Consider the following 11,973-nt stretch of genomic DNA (forward strand, 5'->3'; position numbering starts at 1 on the left):
AAATTGTCAAAATTAATTAACTTAAATTATTTTTCAAAATTAATTACATTAAATTATTTGTCAAAATTAATTAACTTAAATTATTTTTCAAAATTAATTATCTCAAATTATTTTTCAAATTAATTAACTTAAATTATGTTTCAAAATTAATTAACTTAATTTATTTGTCAAAATTAATTAACTTAAATTATTTTTCAAATTAATTAACTTAAATTATGTTTTAAAATTAATTAACTTAAATTATTTGTCAAAATTAATTAACTTAAATTATTTTTCAAATTAATTAACTTAAATTATTTTTCAAAATTAATTAACTTAAATTATTTTTCAAAATTAATTAACTTAAATTCTTTTTCAAAAATTAATTAACCTAAAATTCCTCTTTCAAAATTTAAATTTTCTTAACATAACGTTTAAAAATTAAAAAAAAAATTATTAGCTTAATTCATCCATCTCACAATCACCCATATGAATAACTGATTGAAAACCTAGTACGAGTAAGATGAAAAAATAGAGAGCTTAATTCAATCGAACTATCTTTTAATCCATTAAAGGAATCCAAATCAACTACTTTATGTATAGGAATTGGATCAATGGATGATAGATAGTGGATGCTCCAGACATTTGACTGGAGATAAATTGAAGTTTACTAAGCTCAAACTGAAGAATCTAGGGTCAATTGTGTTCGGCAACGACGGTAAACTTAAGGTAATCGGAAGAGGTAATATCGAACTTAACTCCAATTTTGTCATTCAAAAAGTTCTATTAGTTGAAAATTTTTATTTTAATCTATTAAGTATTAGCCAATTATGTGATAGTAGATACTTAGTTACCTTTGATAATTCTGGGTGCTTAATTAAAAACATCAATAACCCCGAAATCAGGCTTAAAGGACTTAGAAAAAATAACATCTATACAATTGACTTACCCTCAATAAAGTGTCTCTTGACACAACAAGAGGAAACTAACTTGAGGCACAGAAGACTGGGGCACACTCATATTAGACTCATTTCGAAAATGAGTCAAAATGGCTTAGTTAGAGGATTGCCCAAATTAAGAAACCTAGAGAATACAATTTGCCATCCCTATCAACAAGGAAAACAAACCAAGTCAACCCACAAATCAACCAATCTAGAAAGAACTAACTCTCTACTTGAGCTCCTTCACCTAGACCTATTTGATTCACATGGAGCCAAGTCACTAAGCAAGAACCAGTATTGCTTAGTTATAATTGATGACTACTCCAGGTTCACCTGGGTAAAATTTCTAAAAACAAAAGATGAAACCTTTGAAGTTTTTTGTAATTTTTGTAAATTAACAAAAAATGAAAAAGATACTAAAATTAAAAGGATTAGAAGTGATCATGGGGGGGGGGGGATTTGAAAATCATAGATTTATCTAATTTTGTAAAATCAACAGATACAAACACGAATTTTCATGCCCAAGGACCCCCCAACAGAACGGGCTAGTAGAACGGAAGAACAGAACCTTACAAGAAGCCTCTAGAACCATGCTCAACGAATATAATCTAAATCATCAATTTTGGGCTGAAGCAATAAATACGGCAAACTATATTCAAAATCGAATTTTAATTAACAAACTTTATAATAAAACTCCTTATGAAATATACTATAATAAAATACCTAACTTAAACTACTTAAAAGTATTTGGATGTAAGGTTCATATTTTAAACACTAAAGACTACTTAGGAAAATTTACAGCCAAATCAAACCAAGGAATCATTTTAGGATACTCTATAACCAGTAGGGCCTATAGAGTCTATAACCAAAATACACTAAAAGTTGAAGAAACAATAAATGTAATATTTGATGAAGAAAATAATCTACCAAATATAGATAAAGACACAGACATTAACCCAAGAATTATAGAAGATGATGAAATTAAACTTAATACTAGTAAACCAGAGGAACTAAATCCTAACACAAATATAAGACCAACGAGAATAGGTAGTTCTCACCCACCTGACCAGATTTTGGGTGACCCAAATCTAGGAGTTAGAACTAGATCCTCTTACAGAAACCTAAGTTAGATTGCCCTTATTTCTAAGGTTGAGCCTAAGACGATAGAAGAAGCCCTACCTGACCCAGACTGGATCATTGCTATGCAGGAAGAGCTAGCACAATTCGATAGAAACCAAGTCTGGGAACTTGTACCTAAACCCATAGATAAGTCCATAATTGACACCAAATGGGTATTTAGGAACAAATTAGATGATCAGGGTGAAATAGTTAGAAATCAGGCTAGACTAGTAGCCAAAGGATTCAGTCAAGTTGAAGGTTTAGATTATGACGAAACCTATGCACCAGTAGCTAGACTCGAATCCATTAGGATGCTGCTGGGTTATGCAGCACATAAAGGATTTAGATTATACCAAATTGATATCAAGTCAGCCTTTTTGAATGGATTTATTAAAGAAGAGGTATATGTAGGTCAACCCCCAGGTTTTGAGGACTTAGATCATCCAAACCATGTATTTAGATTAAAAAAGGCCTTATATGGACTAAAACAAGCACCTAGGGCATGGTATGAATGATTATCTAATTACCTAATATGTCACGCCCACAAAGGAGTCCCTGTCAGACAAAAATCCGACAGCATCTCCCCTGTACCGGTGACAATATGAAGCATCACTACAAACAAAATATACATCAGCCACATGCGGCTGGAATATTTATATACACAACCACGCAGTTATAATAACAGCCCACACGGCTGGAATGAAACAATCACAACCACGCAGTTATATATAAAACATCCCACACGGCTGTACAAAACAAACCAACACAGCGGAAAAACGAAAACGGAAAGCCCAATACAACGCAATCAACACACTGCTAGCCGGCTAAGCTTTATACAACAACCACACAACACAAATAAATACAGTGCATGCCGGCACAGCTTAAACACAAATACAACACCAAAACCATAAGATAGCCACATGACTATACATAAATACAATGCCAAAAATAAGAAAAGAATATACAAAACCAAAAACGACCTTCGGATGTGACGTAGGACCCGGTAGACAGGATACTCCGAGCGACACCAATCATCTACAGGCTACCTGAAAACATAAATGTATACATGCGGTGGTGAGTATAGGTAACTCAGCGGGTAATAGAAAAGATAGTGCATGGTCAATAAACAAACATGGAGATCACAAGTATACAGTCTCAGTAGGGAATAAAGAACATGATCATACTATCATAATCAAATAAACACAACTACCAATATCAGTCTATCCCACATGATATAATGCTCATAACTGACATACAAAACTACACATACCACAACTGTCAAGATGATAAACACATACCCAATCTGGAATCGACACCTGGTACAATAATCAGTAAACTCACCAGATCTGCAACAGACCTAATCGTGACACCTGTGCAATATAAATACGACTGTAAATACATGTAAAATAAATGACATGTATGCAGCATGACAACCATATGCAACAATCATATCGCAAACAAATGCAACATACCACAAACACATGCAACTAATATCTACTAGGCATGTATGCAAATATATCTCCAAAGATGCACCGCGCATCCAATGCAAATGTACATGCATGCTCCATGGTCACCCCCGCCACCTCTCTAGACACCACGACCCCTGTATGGCCGAGAGGCTCGGGTCCGTGACAAACCGTACTAGCCTCCAGTACAAGCACCGCTATAGGCGGCCGAAGCGGACGGTCAGCTAAGTAGTTATATAACTACATAGCTAAGGGTCCCTGACCACTCACATCTCTAGCCCTCTGACAACTGTACCCTCAAGACTCACTACTCCAGAGTGGTCGAGGCTGACAGAACACTGAGCGGCGGAGTAAGCGCGACAGGACTAGCTCCACTCCAAACTACCACTCTCCATCAGTGGCCGAATGGACAGCTATAAAAGACTGACCACCCTCTCAACTATAAGGGAGACAATAGTCGTCAGTATGCCATGAATGATGAACATGATATATATATATATATAATCATGATACGAACACCGTCATCATCCATGCAACTCTAAATCCACCTAAGTGCCCCACAACATGAGTATAATCATCATGATACCTCCATATATCCCACCAAACATATGTATATAACTACACATGTATAGTCAACCAAAAATCTCCAATAACCCCAACAGACACACCTACACAACCCCACGTGTACAATCAACATGTATCCTCCAGTAAAAACACATCAAATACGTGTATAAACTACATATATACAATCAACACAACTCCAATCATCACACCAGACAGAAGTATACACGACATACGGATGGACAAGCCTCATATGAATATCACCAACGAAGTAACCCCTACCATACATACTCTACATGTACACAAATACCATAGAGTATAGATAATCCAAAGTGTAGACTGTATAAGAATTAAATAGATCATCGCAAGGGTCAAGCATCGGTATCAAGCAGGAAAGCAACAAACGAACACGATATAAGATAAAGCATCCTAAACCGTCAAATAACAACCATGCACTAAGCTCAAAGAAAATCTACATAGAAGCAAGGAAGAAATACCCGCCTTAAAGTGTAGATCGTGTCAACCATCTTCAATAAATCCAGAATATCACATCCAAGTCGAATCCTACAAATACAGGATACGAGACAAAACTAAGGATCTAAAATCAATGTATCAACTATCAACCAATCTAAATCGATCCAAACTCTTCTTTTACATACTTCAATTTAATCCAATAAAATTTACACCAATAACCATCATGAGTAAACCACATACCCTATAGCCAAGCTTCTTCAACCAACCCCCCACTCTTCCGGCTGCCACCAAAAGCCATAATAGCCTCCTTCTTTCGATCCTCAACTGAAGTAGGATCGCTACTCACTGCCATTCTGATCACAAAGAAAAGGACTAGTAATAGTCACAACATCCCAATACAAAATATGAGATCATACCCTTTGAACACAATCCACAGATGCCTCTCCGATAGAGTTCAAATGCCACTGTGATGGCGAGCCAACCTGAGCGATGGATCCAAGGTTAGGGCATAGTAGGTTCTGCTGCCAGCAAGATCAAGAGAGGAACTCAACATCGGCTTGCAGCAGAAGACCTGGTGGCTGCGATTTTTAGGGGACTCTGCTCGGGAGCTTCACTACATAATAGAAGGGAAGATCCGACACTAACCCTAGAGATAGAGGGTTAGCCGGAGTAGAGGATCCGATGGCTACAGCTAGCCACCGGCAACCAAGAATCGGAACCGAGCACCCATCAAAGGAGAAGGTCTGGTCCCTGACAATAATCTGCTATGGAGGAAGAGATCTGCTGGTCGGAGCCACGGCACACAAGGGACGACAATGGATCGCCGGCTAGGATTCGGGTCTCCCCTCCCTCCACCGAGGGATTGCCCACGCAGAAGCAACAATTCAGGTGGAAGAACGACCGCCGGACGAACTCCATCGATGGAGGAGAAGGACGCTCAGCCGTCGGCGATCAACTCCCTGTGGCGTCGGCATCGTGGAAGAACCTACCCTTTGTTGGCGTCGGCGATCGACCGAGAGAGAAATCACAAGAGGGAGAGCATCAACCGCTTACACGCAGCCTAATGGAGTCGCTTCCCTAGCCTCTCGTGAAGGAAGATGGCCGGCGGTCGCGAGCTCGGCGTCGTTGAGGCGAGAAATCGCCGGAGAAGGGTTTCGGGCAGAGAGAATCGGGAGAGGGAGGTGGGTTCAGTAGAATCGGGAAGGAGGAGAAGAAATCGGGGATTTAGGGATTTAAAGCTCTTAATTAAATACTTAGGTTAATTTAATTAACCTCTAAGTTAACCACTTAATCAACTCCCACATAATGGGTATTCCAAACATGTATTCTCCAGGCCCAATAAATCCATCCCCGTAAAACTAATCATATGACCTCCGTTTAAATCTCGAAAAATTTCTAAAAATATCTGAAAAATCCAATAAGATTTTCCGTCCAATAACATTTATTATTTAATTTTACGGTATCTTACATTCTCCCCCACTAATAAAAAATTTGGTCCCCAAATTTACTGGTCAACTCAGGGATCCTCATCCAAGGGTAACATCCAAATCACATACTCATATACCACTCACTCCAAGTATAATACCTAAACAACATCCTCATCTACTACTCCACCCTAGTATCATAAACATATCTCCAAACATGACAATCCACCTCCAAATGAATAGCGGCGACTCTATGAGCTATGAACTCACCCTATTCCCGCTACTCCCACTCTGCAATCTAGCTAACTGCGGGATAAATCAACTACCTCTGAAATCTAAAATCCACTATCAATAAATCCTCCAACACCTGATAGAGCGCTCAAACTATCCATCAGTCTAAGATGAAAATATATACTAAAGTGAAACTCCTAATCCAAAGTCTGCTGTAACCATAATCAAAACCATGACATGAAATCACTGATCTCCATCCAAAACAATACTCATAGATACATCATCCAGTCTGGTAATCCCTCTAGAGTATAATCCTACTTCTCAATCCAAAAGAATCTATCCTACAAATCAATAGCTAGGAAGCAAGTCATCACCCAACCATGATTACCCAAACCATCATATCCCCTCCGAGTCTTGGGTAATCCCACAACAAGATCCATCATAACATACTCCCACTCCACTCCAGTATCCAAATCAACGGAGGCAACACTATTAATCTTTGATGTTCAGCCTCCACTTGCTGACATAATAGACATCAAGCTACAAAATCCGCGATGTCTCCCTTCATGTCAATCCTCCAATTAGAACGCTCCAAGTCTCTATATATCGGATGTCACTCGGATAAACCACAAATCCAGATCAATGTGTTTCCTACAATACTCCTCCCAGATAAGAAGTGACTCGGAAACACACATAATCTCCCACGGAGATAAAGAATCTAATTCTCATTACCTGAGAATTCTACTTACCAGCACAAGACTACTCTGCTCATGCTACATCGAAACTGCACTAAATCCTAGGTACAATACATCTGTGTAGAGTGCAAATCCGTCTACACTAGAAAGTACAACTAAGACAGTGCAACTATCTAAACTGATCTCGCAGGCATCTATCCAGGAAAATCTCATACCGTTCCTAGACAGTCCGGTCAACTGTATAATGCCGGAGAAACCCTCAATCAAACTCTGGAAATATCCAGCAAAACTAAAGGAACAGCGAGTCTCCGTATAAACTACGACTACTCCCAACTGCTAACAGCCTCTATCTCCTATAGATCCACCGATATCCTCTACTAAACACAACGTGTCCCAAAAACTTGTAAAAGACAATCACAATACGTACTACTAACTTCACATATATATGTTCCCATCGAAACATCTCTAAAACTATGCGAAGCTAGTGTACGTGATCCACCTCGGATCGGGAATAGATTACAACATCGTCAATGAAGACAATGAAAACTGATCCAAACATCCTAGATATACCAAATACATCGAGTCCATCAAAACATCTAGAGCACTGTATGCCTAAATGATAAAACCATATCCTCATAATATCCGTACAACAAGCAGATCCAACCGTAAGATCCTCGACAAACCTGTGATCTGATCACGCACTACAAATCAACAAATCCATATATACCACACAAGTGCTACTCCTCACATCTATCAACATCAAATACTAAACAATAGATCATTAAATCAAATATCCACTAATAGATCATCAAAAGATAACATATCACCACACCTAATCTCACAATATCCACCAAACTCCAATCATCCTCAACATCAATCAATCATACCGGATAGTCTCCTACACAAAGATAGAGAAAAACGAAAGCATCCAACCCTCAACACCTACTGCCAACAAACTAAATGTATCCATAAAGTCTGCCAAATCTCATCATCTCATCCTTTCTGATAATCAAATATCCATAGTAAAAGAATATCAATCCAAAGTCAAAGGGTCACACAATCTCCTGACTAAGAATCTACCCATCAAGCAAGTATCTCCGCAACTCTCATCTATAAGTGTCCCTAAACAAATACCGATAAAAGGTCAAACCCTCTAATATGAGATATAGACTACAAGATCTGGTAAAATGATCACGTGGTCAAGGTCTTGAGCCATCTGATAGAGACAATGTTAGCTGAGTCGTCTAACCATTGTCTTGTACCCCATCATACTGTGATTGCTCCACCCTGAGGTTCAGTAACCTCCAGTATCGAGCAATGAAGACAAAGATAGAGGAACGGTATAACTAAATAGCTGATCAAACTATCGGTCAATCGACGCTCTACCCCTCGAGGATCATCATCTAGAATTATACCTAGTCATTGTCGGACCTCCTAGGTATTACTCAACTAACACCACTACCTCCGCACCATTGCGGGGTATATATCCCTAAGTACATCATGGATATCTAATCATATCCAATAGTTCCATGAGTCAGGATCTCCCATGGAACAACGTTAGGCGAGTCTACTAGTCATCGCCTTAAAATCCATCATGCTAATGAAAGAAGTAGAGAACTACTCTCTCTCCAAACACCTCAAGGAAATCACTAAGTGATATCCTAATCTCCAAAAAGCATTCTCTGCTTCCTCCTTCACGTGGTACTGGGTCACGTAAAGGTTAAGCAGCTAACTTCAACTTTCTCACGTCAGTACAAATCGTATGTCCGAATGTACTCCCCAACTCATACGCCCCAATAACGATTGTATCTCATAAGTGTTAAGCAGGTAGCTTTACACTTTTCCACATCAGTGGGGTATCCTATCTGAATGTACCTTCTAAGCCCCCCAACCAGGTACAGACAATCCATAGTCAAAGTCCCCATGGAATAGGATATGTCGATCCTCTATAGACTGACTAAGCCGATAATGGTATATGGCCAATTCAGTCCTTTCTACACCGGTACAAGTCAAAATATCTAACCAAGCAACATCCCAAAGATAGGAATCTCTAAAGATAGAGTAAGTCAGTCCCCTACTGGTCGGACCAACAACATAAATCGATCAACACTATCTGATCCAACAAGAGTAAATCAATCATCCACTGATGAAACTAACTAAGGTAAATCGATACCCAGCCACCAAAGTCAACCTGGGTAAATCAATCCTCTACAGACAGAACTGAAAGAATACAAATAAGTACTCTGCTGATCGAACTAACAGGAACACAGAACCAACTAAAATAAGTCAATCCTCAACTATCCAAGTCAACAAGGGTAATAAGTCAAACCATAACTATACAAGTCAACCAAGTAAATCAAACCTCAACAGGAGTAAACCAGTACTCTACTAACTGAGTCAATATGAGTATACCAACATCATCAACTACCCAGCTAATAGTAATAGAGACTGGTATGTGACTCTAACTCTCAACCAACTCGTAGTAACAGACACTAAAACTACTGGCCGTATGATATGAGGAAATCCCCTGAGACTGTAAATCCATGATCTCCATTAGGTCAATCGTGATCAGTGATTGACCTAACACATGCAATGCATGCTAAAATAGGCAGGTACTAACAAGAGTACTAACACATGTCATAACTAACTATCATGGGCAACAATACATACACCAACAGAAATGTATTATAACAATGCAAACATACCTCCTATAGCCTGGAGATGTCCTGCTGCTGCCTGGTCCCAAAGCCCGAAAACTCACATCAAGAAAACCGAAATACGAAATCCAAAGACACGAATAACAGGCATCATACCTGCTCTGATACCAAAAATTGGTATCAGATAAGTCTCAAAAATCCAAAACACATAGCAAGTACCGTATACCTGCTTTGATACCAAAAATTGTCACGCCCACAAAGGAGTCCCTGTCAGACAAAAATCCGACAGCATCTCCCCTATACCGGTGACAATATGAAGCATCACTACAAACAAAATATACATCAGCCACATGCGGCTGGAATATTTATATACACAACCACGCAGTTATAATAACAGCTCACACGGCTGGAATGAAACAATCACAACAACGCAGTTATATATAAAACAACCCACACGGCTGTACAAAACAAACCAACACAGCGGAAAAACGAAAACGGAAAGCCCAATACAACGCAATCAACACACTGCTAGCCGGCTAAGCTTTATACAACAACCACACAACACAAATAAATACAATGCACGCCGGCACAACTTAAACACAAATACAACACCAAAACCATAAGATAGCCACATGGCTATACATAAATACAATGCCAAAAATAAGAAAAGAATATACAAAACCAAAAACGACCTTCGGATGTGACGTAGGACCCGGCAGACAGGATACTCCGAGCGACACCAATCATCTACAGGCTACCTGAAAACATAAATGTATACATGCGGTGGTGAGTATAGGTAACTCAGCGGGTAATAGAAAAGATAGTGCATGGTCAATAAACAAACATGGAGATCACAAGTATATAGTCTCAGTAGGGAATAAAGAACATGATCATACTATCATAATCAAATAAACACAACTACCAATATCAGTCTATCCCACATGATATAATGCTCATAACTGACATACAAAACTACACATACCACAACTGTCAAGATGATAAACACATACCCAATCTGGAATCGACACCTGGTACAATGATCAGTAAACTCACCAGATCTGCAACAGACCTAATCGTGACACCTGTGCAATATAAATACGACTGTAAATACATGTAAAATAAATGACATGTATGCAGCATGACAACCATATGCAACAATCATATCGCAAACAAATGCAACATACCACAAACACATGCAACTAGTATCTACTAGGCATGTATGCAAATATATCTCCAAAGATGCACCGCGCATCAAATGTAAATGTGCATGCATGCTCCATGGTCACCCTCGCCACCTCTCTAGACACCACGACCCTTGTATGGCCGAGAGGCTTGGGTCCGTGACAAACCGTACTAGCCTCCAGTACATGCACCGCTATAGGCGGACGGTCAGCTAAGTAGTTATATAACTACATAGCTAAGGGTCCCTGACCACTCACATCTCTAGCCCTCTGACAACTGTACCCTCAAGACTCACTACTCCAGAGTGGTCAAGGCTGACAGAACACTGAGCGGCGGAGTAAGCACGACAGGACTAGCTCCACTCCAAACTACCACTCTCCATCAGTGGCCGAATGGACAGCTATAAAAGACTGACCACCCTCTCAACTATAAGGGAGACAATAGTCGTCAGTATGCCATGAATGATGAACATGATATATATATATAATCATGATACGAACACCGTCATCATCCATGCAACTCTAAATCCACCTAAGTGCCCCACAACATGAGTATAATCATCATGATACCTCCATATATCCCACCAAACATATGTATATAACTACACATGTATAGTCAACCAAAAATCTCCAATAACCCCAACAGACACACCTACACAACCCCACGTGTACAATCAACATGTATCCTCCAGTAAAAACACATCAAATACGTGTATAAACCACAGATATACAATCAACACAACTCCAATCATCACACCAGACAGAAGTATACACGACATACGGATGGACAAGCCTCATATGAATATCACCAACGAAGTAACCCCTACCATACATACTCTACACGTACACAAATACCATAGAGTATATATAATCCAAAGTGTAGACTGTATAAGAATTAAATAGATCATCGCAAGGGTCAAGCATCGGTATCAAGCAGGAAAGCAACAAACGAACACGATATAAGATAAAGCATCCTAAACCGTCAAATAACAACCATGCACTAAGCTCAAAGAAAATCTACATAGAAGCAAGGAAGAAATACCCGCCTTAAAGTGTAGATCGTGTCAACCATCTTCAATAAATCCAGAATATCACATCCAAGTCGAATCCTACAAATACAGGATACGAGACAAAACTAAGGATCTAAAATCAATGTATCAACTATCAACCAATCTAAATCGATCCAAACTCTTCTTTTACATACTTCAATTTAATCCAATAAAACTTACACCAATAACCATCATG

The sequence above is a fragment of the Zingiber officinale genome, chromosome 7A (genome assembly GCF_018446385.1).
Source record: "Zingiber officinale cultivar Zhangliang chromosome 7A, Zo_v1.1, whole genome shotgun sequence".
NCBI lineage: Eukaryota > Viridiplantae > Streptophyta > Magnoliopsida > Zingiberales > Zingiberaceae > Zingiber > Zingiber officinale.